The sequence below is a fragment of the Alnus glutinosa genome, chromosome 8, assembly GCF_958979055.1.
Source record: "Alnus glutinosa chromosome 8, dhAlnGlut1.1, whole genome shotgun sequence".
NCBI classification, from domain to species: domain Eukaryota; kingdom Viridiplantae; phylum Streptophyta; class Magnoliopsida; order Fagales; family Betulaceae; genus Alnus; species Alnus glutinosa.
Window position 1 is genome coordinate 11,620,215 of NC_084893.1, and position 6,020 is coordinate 11,626,234.

General features: G+C 35.8%; 1 long non-coding RNA gene across 1 annotated transcript; it reads right to left on the reverse strand.

Annotated features, from left to right (window-relative positions):
• Positions 1–1,344: 1,344 nt before the first annotated feature.
• LOC133876509 (uncharacterized) lies at positions 1,345–4,631 on the reverse strand. The gene is made up of 4 exons (XR_009901553.1): positions 4,445–4,631; positions 4,253–4,317; positions 3,405–3,459; positions 1,345–1,822 (listed from the first exon to the last, which is right to left on the reverse strand). It is a non-coding gene; the product is annotated as an uncharacterized LOC133876509 (long non-coding RNA).
• Between the last annotated feature and the right edge of the window lie 1,389 nt (positions 4,632–6,020).

Here is a 6,020-nt window from a genome sequence, read left to right on the forward strand (position 1 = left end):
GTTTTACTTGAGATATTTTCGTGGATGTGGTATGACATAACAATCATACCCTAATTTATTCGCTAAAATGAGGAATCGCTCCCACATTAACGATTATACATCCATGTGGCTTCCTCAACATCGTGATTTCACCATAGAATTCTCACTAACATAATGATTTTAGTGTTTACTTACAAACCATCACTTGCATTGCATCTTCATAGGTCAATTTCTATTGAATACAAAGAAGCGCATCACAAGTAAAGGGTCGCAAACACGTTCGCAACGGAGAAACACGGGAAATGTCATGGATGCCAGCTAAAATTAGAAGACATCATGACCAATTACACAACGGACTCATGTTTAACACTAGGGACGACTCAATATATCCTATATTGAGCATATCCATATTGCCAAAACGTTACATATTTCGCATTAGCGACACCTTGCAATACACAATATCACCAATACAAACCCAAATTTGCAGCGATGTTTATCCACATAGCTTTCCATCACTATGTAGTGAATATCCACTTTGAACGAGTGCAATATTCCCTAGAATCATGCACCACTTCAAAGCTCGATGATCGTTTCACACCAACTTCATATCAAATGAAGTGGCGTTCATTGTTCGCGTCCATATGACGCTACGTGCGATACAGCGTCAATAGTTGTAAACTACCATAACTAGTAGTCACAATCAATGGCGGGTATCATAACCAACTCCATGGATTCCCACATGCATAACTTAGGCGTATCCTCAAGTTTCTAAATAGATCTCTTGGATAAGCCGTCCACTTGCGGAGGGTAAGCTGCGCTAACATTCCGAATACACTTTGAGTAAATCTCGCCATCACGAGATTTCAAGCATAGTGCTTTAGCTGTGACAGTGGCCTAAGTTGCATGTCAGGACATCTTGCCATCAAGATCTCCTAGCATAACAAGCCATCAACGTTACCTCATGTCTCAGTCCCTCAACACCGGAGTGCATTAAGACTTGGGTGTTAAGTGTGTATTCCACACATACTTCACCATAGAGGCATTGCCCACAAAATAGTAGGGCATAGGCAATGGTTACCAACTCTAAGTCATGAGGAGAATAACAATACTCATGTTCCACAGTTGACAAGTAGCATAGGCTACATTCCTGTGATACACAAGGGTGCATCCCCACCCAATTGCAATGTATCTGTGCAAGCCACATACCCAATAATTTTTTTCCTGGGTAGTTTAAGCACAGGTGCAACTGTGTTTTCTTGTTCTAATGTGTTGACTACAAGTCCATTCTTGTTCATTACATAAACCAAGAATAACACCTCCTCAACCAAAGCTCACCTTTCACGAGCTTGGCGAAGAATCCCTTTTACTAAGCACTTCCAACACTTATACCAAGTGTGACGACCCGATTTATTTTTTTTTTTTTTGAAAACGTAAAATGAGTCATCACAGTGAGACAACTACGTGTCGCTCAGCCAACATACGGTACACATTCCATAACATGTACTTGATAATCAGAGTTACATCTACGCAGCGAATAACATATAATAACATTATTAACATAGCGGAAGGTACATCTATAGATGACAGTTAAATACAACAAAGAGCCATTAATATGTCTATCTATTTAAGACTTCTATATAGCTATTAAATATGTACTAAAACTTTGGCTCATAAATACAATTGTCACATGCGACACGAGCCATAAACAAAATCTACTAAAAGGCAGACAACCCATGATCCAACCATTATAATTGTCGCGTCGGGCTTCAGTCATAACATCCCAAGTACTATGCTACGACGTCTTTAATTAGATCCATTGAACCTGCAGTCAAAACATCAGAGTCTGTACGGTTGTGGGGTTAACCACATCCGTACAGGTGAAAGTATGAGTTCACCACCTCAGTAGTATAAGACTCACTGAGTATACAACATACACCAACATAAATGCATGTAGGGTTCAACAGCGTTATTCACAAATTATTAAGTTCACATAACAACACATTATCAAATATAAGTCACGCTGTTCATCACACATATATTATCACGGTTTTCACTAACAATATTCCACGCATCTCACTAGTGCTAGCATTTCAATGCTTGACTTGCCATCACCACCGCCCGTAAAGCTACGATCCGTAGGGCACACATCTCACGTGAGCTAGCACTTCAATGCTAGGCTTACCACATATCTCACTAGTACTAGCACTTCAATGCTAGGCTTACCATCAACACCGCCCGTAAAGCTACGACCCGCAGGGCACACATCTCACGTGAACTAGCACTCCAATGCTAGGCTTACCACATATCTCACTAGTACTAGCACTTCAATGCTAGGCTTACCGTCAACACCGCCCGTAAAGCTACGACCCGCAGGGCACACATCTCACCTGAACTAGCACTCCAATGCTAGGCTTACCACATATCTCACTAGTATTAGCACTTCAATGCTAGGCTTACCATCAACATCGCCCGTAAAGCTACGACCCGCAGCGTGAACTAGCACTTCAATGTTAGGCTTACCACATATCTCACTAGTGCTAGCACTTCAATACTAGGCTTACCACACATCTCAGCCAAGAGCTGCTACACTATGGCCTACCACTGTGCCAGATACTACAACACTGGACTTACCATCTATCAACTACCGGGTTCTCATAATACCAAAGTATCCACACTATATACATACCATCACATGTGTATTCCCAAACATCTTTCTTTCAACACATACCACCTTCATTTTTATCAACAATTTCATAACCATCAATACATTCCAATTTCAACAACATCCATTTATCATCACAATTCTCAATCCAAATATATCATAACTCATTCACATATATTTTTATCAACGATTCCATAACCATCAATACATTCCAATTTCAACAATATCCATTTATCATCACAATTCTCAATCCAAATATATCATAACTCATTCACATATATTTTTTACAAACAATTCCATAACCATCAATACATTCCAATTTCAACGATATCCATTTATCAACACAATTCTCAATCCAAATATATCATAACTCATTCACATATATTTTTTACAAACAATTCCATAACCATCAATACATTCCAATTTCAACAACATCCATTTATTATCACAATTCTTAATCCAAATATATCACAACCCATTCACATATATTTTTACTAACACTTCCATAACTATAAATACATTCAAATTTCAACTACATCTATTTATCATCACAATTCTCAATCCAAATATGTCATAACCCATTCATATATATTTTTACCAACACTTTCATAACTATAAATACATTACAATTTCAACATCCATTTATCATCACAACTCATTCACATATATTTTCACCAACAAATTCCATAACAATAAATACAACCAAATATTGTCAAAATGTAAATCTAAATTCCTAGGATTCCTCAGTGAGTAGAATACTCACCTGGTTGCGCGGATATCAAGCTTAGGTCTCCTAGACGCCACCTTGCAATGTATCACTGTGGAATAACACATTGCACTATTTAACACTTTAAATAATTAATAACATAATTAGCACTTGAATCGCTCAAGGTTAAACCGTTAGAAAACCCCTAATATTTTTAAGGGTCCCAATTACACATCCGTAAACCTTATTACTAATTTTAATCACAACACCTCTAACCCAAAACACTTGTTTAAGATTAGACACTAAAATTATATACAAACACTAATTAAACCTAAATAACACTAACCCAAAAATATTTATTAAGGGTTAGATATTAAAATTATTATTTAATTATTTACTTATAATATTAATTACTAACTCACAATTATTTTCACTAACATTTTTATGCTAACATAAACTCTAAAATTACATTCACTAATCTTTTTAGAATAATTACTAATTAATTTACTTAAATCATTAACACATTTAAAATAACATTAACCCATAAGAAAATCTTAGGTTAATTTCACAAATACTATTTAAACAAAATACCCATAATTATTTATTTTTACTAATATTAGAACATATTGCCATAAATACCTATTTTTAGAAAACCCATAACTAATTTGGGAGTAATCATCACAATAACTATAATTAATCCACAAATTAATAATCTAGGTTTTAAACACTAAAAACCCCAAATCAATTTAACCCATCAAATTAGGTTTTTCCAAAATTAACCCATAATTTATAAAACACTACCCCCACCACAATATTATTAACCCATAAGCATTTTATTAAGGGTTAATCACATAAAAACTCAATTAAAATTAAATACCCAAAAGTTAGGGTTCGAGGAAACTCACCAAAAATTCCACCAAATGTAAATCTAACACTTGGAGAGTGTTTAGTAAGCTCCTCACAATAAATCCTAAGAACACATAAAATCAAACTCATATATTCTTAGATTTTATCTAAAATTTCAAAGACTAAGAATTTATGAAAATACTTCAAAACAATCGGTAGAAACGTAGATCGGACTTCGTAGATCACGTTACCGAAGTCGGATTTAAATTTAGACGGTTGGATCTTCGTAGATCATGATTTTTGTATGAAAAATCATAAGAGAAAAACCCTCCCCTTCCTATTTCTTTTCTCTCGGGTCAGATGACCCTTTCCCCATTTATTTTTAATTTTTTTCTTTCTTTTAAACAGCAAAGGCCGTGTGCCTCTGCTTTTGGAAAGGCCATTTGGCCTTACCTTTAATTGAGAAGGGAGGTGCACGTGCACCTCTCTTCTTTTTCTTTTTTCTTTTTTATTTTCTTTTACTTTTTGACTTTTCTTTTGACTTTTTTTTTTCTCTCTCTCTTTCTGATTGCTCTTTTCTATTTCATTTTTTTTTTTCTAATTTCATTTTCTATTTTATTTATATTATTTCTATCGTCTTTTATTTATTTGCATTTCCCTATTTCCTTTCTCTTCTATTTCTTTTCTATGGACTTTAAAATTATTCTCTTGCATTTTAATAGCACTAAATTTCTTTAATCAATTAATTACTCAAATTTTATATTTTAATTATTAAATAATGTCCCGAACATTACACCAAGTGTCTTCCATGCTTGACACAATTAGTCACATAGACTAACCTGTCTATGTCACACTCAACCAATCACCTATCAAGGTATTCATGGAACACTTGACCATCAAGTCCATAAATATCAATGGTGTACACGACAATCCGAATGGTATCCCCAAAAAAACTCATAATGGTCATACCATATATGGATCGCTGACTTTGGCACATTTTCTCACTCACCAAAAGTCAATGGTATCTCGGAAGAAAGTCAATCTTCGAGAATACCGAAGCTCCCTAGAGTTGACTGAACAAGTTGTCAGTTTTCTTTATGGAATACACATCCTAGATCGTCGCTAGGTTTAGCACACGGTAATCTATGCGCGACTACATAGACTCGTGACTATAGCGAAAACATCTGCACTATCCGGATGTTCCCAACTCGGACTCAATATGAGCTTGGCTTAGGCATAAGCCAAACACAAGTATACACTCTTGGACGTTCATCATTGTTGAACGCCAGAGAGGAATTGCGGTGTAATCTCGGAAACGAGACCCCCAAGGTTCGGACTCTCTATACAATGGGGTAGGAACACAACTACCCACTCGTGATTATCTACGTTCACTTCTACTCTTTGATCGTCAATCCCTTCCAAATTGACACCAAAGCCTTAACAGGTTAATATTGTAGCTTAACATGGTAAGCTTTATTGTATAGTATGTTGAACATTGAAATCCTATATGCATGACATTAAAACTCAACACATTACATGTTGAAGCTAAATATGCCAACATTAGAACTCTACACGCATAACACTGCTAGCTTTACTTGCAGAGTCTTTTCTCTAATACCGATGGCACACTTGTCCACATGCTTCCTATAAGTGAAGGTGTCATCAATATGAGTGGCCATGCATAAGTCCTAATCTAAGGGTTCAATGCTCAATTTGCATAGCTTACAAGTGCAATTGAGACAAGGGCGGACAACTTAACATATCAAACTAAATAGGTTAGACACTGTAGCTCATCATGTCAAATACTAGAGCTAACAATGTTACCAC